Genomic DNA, 9,842 nt, shown 5'->3' with positions numbered 1-9,842 from the left:
TTACACAGTCCAAATAAGTAGAAGGACCTTAGAAATCCTTCAGTCCAATACTCACTTCAGTAAATGAGGCTCAGAGAGGTTAAGAACTTACCCAAGATGCCCTGGCCGGTTTCGCTCAGTGGATAGAGCATCGGCCTGTGGACTGAAAGGTCCCAGGTTCAATTCCGGTCAAGGGCAGGTACCTTGGTGGTGGGCACATCCCCAGTAGGAGGTGTGCAGGAGGCAGCTGATCGATGTTTCTCTCTCATCAATGTTTCTAACTCTCTCTCTCTTTCTCTCTCTCTCCCTTCCTCTCTGTAAAAAATCAATTAAAAAAATAATAATAATAATAATAAAGAACTTACGCAAGATCACACAGCCGGTTATTAAGATCAGGGCTGCTCCCAAGTACTTTTCAGAGTCAAACACCTTCAATTTCCAAATTCTTCCTCCACTGAGAGCAGGGAAAACACTTCCTGGGAGCGTTGGGAGGTGGTCGAGGCTGGGCAGAGCACAATGCTTATTTGCTATCCTTTCATATTACTTTCCTCCCATGTATTCCCCACTCCACTTCTTCCTGTAACTCTCTTAAATATTTAAGAACTGTTAGCTCCCTGAAAGCGCCTTGAAGCCTCCAGAGAGAACTGATACAAACCCAAATCAATAAATTCTATCTCAAATGGGAGAATACTGTTAGAGGTACTAAGCATCACATGAAGCTTACTCATCCTAGCCAACTGCATTACAATATTTATCCACTCACAGAATTTTAAAATATTCAACACTTTCCATCAAAAATGTATGAAATGATAAAGCCAAATGATTATGCATATGTGGCTAAAATGAGCATCTGGTAGAAATTAGGACTGTGAGAATAATTTGGAGAGCCATATACCTTAACATTCCCACTTTTTTTTTCCCTCTAACCTGGCTCAAACCTACAGAGTCATCAGCTGCATTAGGTACCCAAAGCAATACTTAAAAAATAATAATAATAATAATAATAGACATTAAAATGTAATTTGTCTTTGGATTTCATAATATCAATTGTTAAAGGAATGAACTAATTGCAAAATAGATGAATTTGGCAAAATTCTGTGACCATTAGTACATGGTAAATTAAATTATCTTTTCTAAGAAAATCTGTATATAAAAACAGTACTAAAACTTTCAAAAATTACTTTACCTTTCATAACCTACTGACTTCTTAATAATATTTTTCGCTACTGAAAATCAACTGCTTTCCTAATTGAGTCTTTAGCTGGAGTGGTTTGTTTTTATTGTTGAGTGTGCAAGTACAACATGTGTATATTTTAAAATTTTGGTTTAAAGGGAGAAATTAGATATAGTATTTCCAGAATGTATAAAAAGACCAGGGTCTTAAAATATTTAAAGTATTCAAAATCTTAAAAATATAAAAATATCAATATAATTCTTCTGTTTAATGACAGTTTATATCCAAGCCTATGTTATTTTCCAACTTTCTGTACTTGGGAGGTAACTAAAAGTCCAGAAGGAAATTAGAGACCTCTGATTAATCAAGAAACAGTCCACAAATTGTAGGTACATTATTTATAAAAGCCCTTTAGGTCTTCTCTTAGAAACCACTTGTTTTTTTTATACTTACTTCTTCTATCAATACTGGTTATATAGGATACAAATCCAAACATAACTAAGTAAAAGTGAACAACTTCTAATTTAAAAATAATCTAAGCTATAAAGTCCAAATTAATATATTCCATCTGAAATGGACAGAACATATAATTCACAGCATAAAGAGCTGAGCAAGTGAAGAAAAAATTATTTAGAAAATAAAGGCCTATTGGTAGGATAGCTCTGCAGTCTATGGACATTCAGTGCTGAGGTCAGAGCCCGTCAACCGTCTATACCTGAGATGGAATCCTTACAAAGAGGTGCTCAGAGGTAAAGCTCGGGAAGATCAAAGCAATTGGGATGTCTTGGAGAGCAGTGCCACTGAATTGTGGGTGTTGAGGAGTGAATAGGCAGTGAAAGAAGTAGGTGATAGCATGAGGTCAAGGAGAGCTTTATTTAGGATGGAGAAAACTTGAGCATGTTTTCAAAATGAGGAGAAAGAGCCAGGAGAAAGACAGAAACTGGAAGTAAGAGCAATGGGGAACAATTGTGTGGGCAGAGCAGGGAGGGATAGCATGAAAAGCACAAAGAAACAGATCAGCCTTGGAAGACCACCTCTATCTCTGGGAAGCCTTTTTCAAATCCCCATCTGACTTTATTCCTCCCAACTTGGTGGTTCTGCAAGGGAGTCATTTAGAAGGGTGCTACTCAAAGGCGGTCCTCGGACCAGAGGGATCAGATTCACCTGGGGGCTTGGTTGCTGCTATCTGGTTCTACCAGGTCTACTGCATCAGAGGATCACAGGTGATGCCTACTGAAGTTTGGTTTAAAGCATTAAACTATAAACATGAGCATTGAAAATAGATATATCTAGGTTCAAATCCAGCTCTACCCTGACACCATGGCATGAGCCCTTGGGAAAGTGTCTCTAAACCTGAGTTTTGTCCTCTGTAGATTGGAAATAATGATTGTAATATTTCTCAGGTGCCATTGTAAAAAATTAAATAAGATAATGTAGGTAGAGAGCTTGGCATTGAGCTTGGAATACAGTAATAATAGCTGGCATGTTATTATTGTTCATCACTTCCAGCCTACTTGTATAATAGCTTTGTCATGTTTATGTCTGAACCCATGCTGGGAAAGGGGTTCACCAAGGAGAGGGAACACACTTCAGTTGTGTTCATCTTAAGGCATCCAACCTGGAGATGTGCACACAGGTGTGCAATAATGAAGCACTTAACCTGTTGAAATGAATCCAGTACTGTGACCTGAGTAAATCGATTATCCCAAAGCAAATATTAAAGCTCTTTCTTTGACTGTACTGACATAAAAGCCCATTAGAAATAGGTTAAGAACTTGTTTGGGATTAAAGGCTCAACTTTCAGAAGAGAATAATAAAGTTATGAGGCGAAGTATATTCCTCTTCCAAAACCTCCCAAAACAGGAGTACCATAAGAAAGTGAGACAGAGCTCTCTTTGAACAGACATAAAGGTGGTAGGCTTCCCTTCTGAGGTCAGCAGGGCAAACCACTCTGAGATGTTTTACGTAAAGGATAAAGTATAATGCTTGGGAAAGGTACATAAATGAAATCACACCACTAAATCAGTGGTCGGCAAACTGCGGCTCGCGAGCCACATGCGGCTCTTTGGCCCCTTGAGTGTGGCTCTTCCACAAAATACCACATGTAGGTGCACACATACAGTGCGATTGAAACTTCGTGGCCCATGCACAGAAGTTGGTTTTCGGAAAGGAGATAGACGAAACAAGTATACAAGACGAGTGTGGATGGGAGAGTTGGAAGGAGTCGACCTCAGCGAATGTACCTCAATCAGATTGAGGACGTTTTTAGCAAAGGCCAGCTTAGGAGTACCCTAATTAAGTTAATAACAATGTACCTACCTGTATAGTTTAAGTTTAAAAAATTTGGCTCTCAAAAGAAATTTCAATCATTGTACTGTTGATATTTGGCTCTGTTGACTAATGAGTTTGCTGACCACTGCACTAGATGAATTCCTTCATTTTAGGCAAAACTCCAATAATGAAGTGGCTGATTTCATCGAATGTACCTTCATTTCCTGTGTTGGCAAAAGCACACATACATAAACCCTATCTGGCTTGTAACAGTAAGACAAATGTTTCTCTTTGCATTATTAGTTATGGGGGAAAACACAGCTTATAACACAGAACACCCACTTCTATAGTGAATAATATATAACACTGGTAAAAGCATTTCATAGAGTACAGTTAAATTTGATATGAAGAATTCACAAATCCTTCCAATGCAACTCGGTTCAATCAACTTACATTTGTGGGACACCCGCTGGGCAGCAGGCACTGGGCTAGGTCTTGGGGTGGCAAGAAGACTGGAGCCCAGAGGCAGAAGGTCAGAGGAAGCTTCTGAGAAGATTTCATCTGCTACGACCTCCCTGACAGGCAAAGGAAGGCAGAACACTTCAGGGAGGGGTGCCAGCAAAAACAGTGGCATCAAAGACTGAAAGAGGCTCAGGAGTTGAGCTTTAGCCTTTAATCAGTGAGAAACCACAAGGCTTGTAATAGTAAGACAACATGCAGAGCAACACGCTCAGATCTTTGTGTAGGAGGGTCATTCTGAGGATGGACTGGGCAGCAGAGAACCTGGGAGCAAAAAGACCACTTAAGAGCAATGCAATCAGGGGTAGGAGACAAGGAGGCTCAGGAGGAGGTGATAGGCAGTGGCATGATTTCAAACTTAGTGGCCTTGGTGACTAATGGGAGAGGAGTCAAGGTGACAGCATGACTTCTGCATCAGTTACAAACAGGAGCACATAGGTGAGACAGGGCTCTCTTTGGGAACTGTGGGAAATTCCAGATGGGGGAATTCTCCTGGTCACATGGAGATCCCTGAGATGTGTGCGTTATTATACAATCGCAGTGAGTGTCCAGAAAGCAGAGTGAGGAGACACTTTCTTTGCATCACAATAATAAAAGGAGGTCCCTGGTGGCTCATCCCCACAGCTCTCTGTGAGCCGATGAACCAGTGAACTTGTGCTGCCTTTTCTTTGGACATAATCCCTCAATTGTAGACTTTTTAATAACCCCAGGTATTGCCAAAGAAGTTCATTCTGAATGAAATTCAAAATCTTCCAGAAATGGTGTGTCTCAAAGATCTGGTTTGTTGAATGAAGTAATGTAAAGAGGGTGCTTTAACCGAATTTCCTTTGAAAGTTATGCTCCCAGTTTCCTGAGGATTCTCTCTGCCTATCTGCGTCACCTCTCTTCTTCAGAGGAGTGACAAGGATGATCCACTCCTGGCAGGACACCCAACTGCTTGGCTCCTCAAGAGTTCTCCTGGTTTGGTGAGAAGAGGCAGCTGAAATAATCCCAGCCCACTGCTGCTTCTGCTGTCCTGGGGACCAGAGGGTCCTACCAGCATTTGGGCCAGGGCAATGCTTTGTCTTATGTGACTGCCCCACATTACAGGGTATTTACAATTCTTAACCACATTCCCTGTTCATTGTTGTGAAAACCAGAAACACCCTAAGCATTTCCAAATGCGTGTCAAAGTTGTAGTACTACCTTTGGTTAAGAAACACAGCAGTATTAACCTATGAAGCTAATTTCTATAAATATTCTGTTTTTCTACCTTATAAAAATAATTAGTGCTCCTACTGATCCATCTGATTTGGTATAAAGAAACAATCTTTTCTTTTCTTTCTTTTTTACAATCTTTTCTTTTAAAGGAGAAATATGTAAAATAACTCTCCGATAGCTCATTGCTATTTTTTAGCAGAAGCAAATCACCAAGCTAAATTACAAACAGACCACAGGCATCTTTAGGGCTTAAAAAGTCTGATACAGCATTTTTTCTTGGATAATTCAGAAATATAGTTCAAAATCTAGAAACTAACACATTTTTTAAAATAAATTCTGGAACATCAGAGGTTCCATAAATCAAACTCAAAGAATCAGAGTACCAAGATAAAGAATTCTCAAAACAAAGATCACACAAAAGGCTCACTGGTTATTTATATTTCCAGATGTATTAATAATAGGAACAAAATAGAACCTGCCTGTCTGACATCCATCCCCATTCTTGAGATATTATCATTGAAATACTTTGTATTGTAAATACACTTTTTATTCCAAGGCTTCAAGTGCTAATATTTAGAGAGAATGTAGTTGCTAAATTATATATATATATATATCATATTATATTATTAATATATATCATATTGTTAGTATGAACCTATCAGTACTATAAATAAGTTCTCTTTTTTTAAGAAAAAAAATCCACTCATTCCGCAACAAAAAGACATGCCCTATGGTACCTATAGGAGTAATTTCCTGAGCTAGCACACCCTGGCAGAACATGCCAGTGCCCAAAGTCAACACAGCCTCGGGAGTACGCTCAGACAGACAGCATGGAGAAACCCTTGCATTTAGATTTATAGGAAGATTTTTCACTTACTTCAAATTTCTGTATAATCCTTGTTCCTCTATGTTAAAGGGGGACGGGAGAATCACAGTGTACTTCCTTATTTTTCTAATTAAAAAATAAACAAAACAAAGCACAGTATATCCACGAATTGGCTGGGGTGTCCTCAGTATTTTCTTTGGGTCTCCTCCTTTCAATGAACACTACTTTCAAATTCTAAACAAAAAGTAAAATATCCAAAGTTAGGCCAAGAAAGACTGTAAAAAAAATCAAATATCACAACACAAACCAGGCAAGTGCATCTATTTGAAGTGATGATTCAGAACAGGATAAATTTAGAACAGTGCTCTCCACAAGGCATTTGGGTGCCAACTGCAGTACACAGGTGAAGGCTACATCCCAAAAGTTTCTCTGAAAAAAGATTGCCAAAATATGATTAAAAAGAATCTTCTTTTTGAAGTTGTCAGTCCCCCGGTGTCCTTGACACTCAACTTCCCCAATCTGGCTTTGGCGTGGCCATCCATTACTGGGTAAATCCACGTGAAACCTGAGGACACTCAGCCTGGGAGGACACAGTCAGAAGCAGTGGGCAACTCGCAGGGGACCGGCCTTTTATGGTCTGAACTGGAGAGCCTTGATTCCAGCTAATCTACCAAAATAGCTCTTGGAACTCAGAGAAGCCCATCAGCTGTTGCAACAGGCCTGGCCAGCAGCTACCTCAAATGCAATGAATTCGTTCACATTGTCTTTCAGCTTTTTATATAGAGAAATAAAAAAATGCAACACCAGTCTACTGAACAGGCTAACAGCAGTACAGAATGGAGAGGGTACACATTTGTCTAACTCTAGTTTCTGAGTTAAAAAACAACAACACATAATCATTGATAAAGCTCAGCAGCCAACCATTCAAAAATAAATATGTATGCACATGAAACAACATGCTAGAATGGCACAGGTCTATTTACAAGTTTAGAACTGTGTAGACATCTGTGGATTTCTTCCTACTTCCAATAATTGTAGAAGATGAGTCATCAGAAGAAGGAATTGTGCTAGAAATACTTTCTCTAAAACAATACAAATATTTTGTCTTAAAACCAAAGACAATGCCCTGAACTGGTAAGATCTATCCTCAGATGGATCTCAGGTCACTCACCTAAAAAACCAAAGGAACCTTAACTAATTAACCTTAACTAAAAACAAACAAAAATCCAAAACTAAACAACAAACAAACAAAACTTATCAAGCACAACCATTTCTTAAAAAGCTATTTGCATTTTTAGATATTAAAACTAAATTACAACCCTGCTTATAAAAATACTTACAATGGTAGGTGTCCTTATTGTTAGAAAGAATGAAAGACAGTCTCAATTGTTCATCCTAACTTCATAATCACAAAGCCAGAGCTCCTGGGCTATAGCAAAAGCTGTGCTTCATGCCATCAGGCCTGGGTCCTATGCCTCTGGGTGTCCCTTCTCAGACCACCAGCTGCATCAGTCACCAGAGGCCTCCCAAAGAGGGATCTGAATTCCTGTTATTAATTAACCCTGCAGGACAATGCCTTCCCCTAAGCAGACAGTTCTTGAGCCAGGTGAAAAGATGGCAGAAACCCTGGACAGTTGAATAATTAAACACCAGCTTCCTGACTATTTTGTGCAAGGATTAAAAACAATTTGTCCAAGCCAAATTTTTTAACTCATTTCAAGATGACAATTAAAATTTCACAAGATGACTTCTGCTTCCTAATCTCAGTCCTGGCCCTCATCTTATGTTCCCTTTGATCAATTTTGCCTTTCATCAATTTTTAATTTTATTTGGTCTTGCTTGATATATTTATATAAGATGATTTAAACTCCCCCTAGAACAAATCAGAATAAAAATATATCTAAACTTATGTAAACATGTTGCCCATTGGGTTTTTAAGAAAAGATAGGAGAAAATGAATCACTATTACTGTAACAATGCAGTTATTTTCTTTAAAAAGATTCAATCATATAAAGTAAACATCTAACTTTTGGATGCCTCTTAAGTTGTGGCTCACTGCTCCCTAGAGCAACCAAACTGATCTAAATTAATGCATTAGAGTCTAAAAGAATAATTCTTCTCAGATGCTTGTTTTGTCTTTGTCCAAACCCAGTTAATTCTACCTGTGCAATCTGTTTAAATACTTCCTTCAAATTTCTCTGCTATTTGCCAAACTCAGGAAACTTTTGTCACACACACTTCTTTCCAAATACTGACAATAATCAGACCTGATATGCATGAGGGTAGATTTCATGATATGCCCATAAAGAAAATAAAAAATCATATATTATGAATTAAAATTAAAATGAGAACTAGATTTATACTAAACTTAGACATTTTCAAGATATTTGATAAGTAACTATTTCTCATTTGCTATTATTCAATACTAGAGGCCAGGTGCACGAAATTCATGCATGGGAGTGGGAGGTTTCCTCAGCCCGGACTGCACCCTCTTGCAAAACAGCAGTTGGACATCCCTCTCACAATCCGGGACCACTGGCTCCTAATGGCTGGCCTGCTTACCTGCCTGATCACCCCTAACCCCTCTGCCTGCCTGCCTGATCACCCCTAACCCCTTGCCTGCCTGCCTGATCGCCTCTAACCACTCTGCCTGCCTACCTGAGTGCCCCTAACTACTCACCTGCCTGATCAACCCTAACCACTCACCTGCCTGCCTGATTGCCCCTAGCCACACTGCCTGCCTCCCTGAGCTCCCCTAACTGCTCGCCTGCCTGCCTGATTACCCCTAACCACTCTGCTTCCTGATCGCCCCTAACTGCTCACCTGCCTGCCTGATCGCCCGTAACCACTCTGCATGCCTGCTCAATTGCCCCTAACTGCTTGCCTGCCTGCCTGATCACACCTAACCGGCCTCTGCAGTCTAATTAGCATATAATGCTTTTATTATTATAGATTAGTATTGTAACAATATGGTAATCTACTATTTCTTTCTACTAACTGATCATTATATCAGCTTTATTATGAGTTTTAATCTGGTTTTGTTAGCTAATCCAAGAACCATATATTTTATGATATGTGTTTCTAAGGAAAACTACATTCATATCTCTATAACTTCTATTTTATAACAACAGTGAACATGTGGAAACCAAAACTGAAAACACAATACCATTTACAATCATTTTGAAGAAAATAAAATATTTGGATATGAACTTACACAGGATCTGTATGTTATAAAGTACATAATGCTGATAAAAGACATCAAAGAAGACCTCAATAAATAAATAGACTTATATTGTGTTTGTGCATTAGAAGAGTCAACATAGTAAAGATGTCAATTCTCCCCAAAACCATCTGCACATTTAATGCAATTCCTACTGACATCCCAGCAAGATCTTTGGTAGATTTAGATAAATTTATTCCAATATTTATATGCAGAGGCAAAGGCTTTAGAATAGCGAAAACAATCTTAAAAAAGAGGAATAAAGTGCCAGCTGGAGTGGCTCAGCTGCTTAGGCATCATCCTGTGCACCAAAAGGTTGCCAGTTCTATTCACAGTCAGGGCACATACCTGGGTTTCAGATCCTATCCCTGGTTAGGGCACATATGGAAGGCAACCGATCGATGTTACTCACTCACATGGATGTTTCTCTCTCTCCATTCCTCTCTCCAAGCATGTCCTCAGGTGAGGGTTAAAAAGAAAAAAGAGGAATAAAATGAGAGTAATCAATCTATCCATATTGAGCTATTGTGCAGCTACAATGATGGACTAAAAACCCAGAAATAGACTGACATAAATCCTAGTATACCCAACATGCAAAAAAATGAAACTAGACATCCAACTTACACCATACACAAAAATAAACTCAAAATGGA

At 39.0% G+C, this 9,842-nt stretch overlaps 1 long non-coding RNA gene across 1 annotated transcript in view; it reads right to left on the bottom strand.

The window, feature by feature from the left end:
* Positions 1-321: 321 nt before the first annotated feature.
* Positions 322-9,842, bottom strand: part of LOC107182102 — a 96,841-nt gene continuing 87,320 nt past the window's right edge. Inside the window, exons 4-5 of the long non-coding RNA XR_001512818.1 lie at positions 3,878-3,999; positions 322-481 (exon numbers count right to left, since the gene is read on the bottom strand). This is a non-coding gene — a long non-coding RNA (uncharacterized LOC107182102). The remainder of the gene's footprint in view (positions 482-3,877; positions 4,000-9,842) is intronic.

This window comes from Myotis davidii, unplaced genomic scaffold (genome assembly GCF_000327345.1).
Source record: "Myotis davidii unplaced genomic scaffold, ASM32734v1 scaffold515, whole genome shotgun sequence".
NCBI classification, from domain to species: Eukaryota; Metazoa; Chordata; class Mammalia; order Chiroptera; family Vespertilionidae; genus Myotis; species Myotis davidii.
Note: the sequence above shows the minus strand (reverse complement) of the source record. Positions and strands in the feature narration are given on the sequence as shown.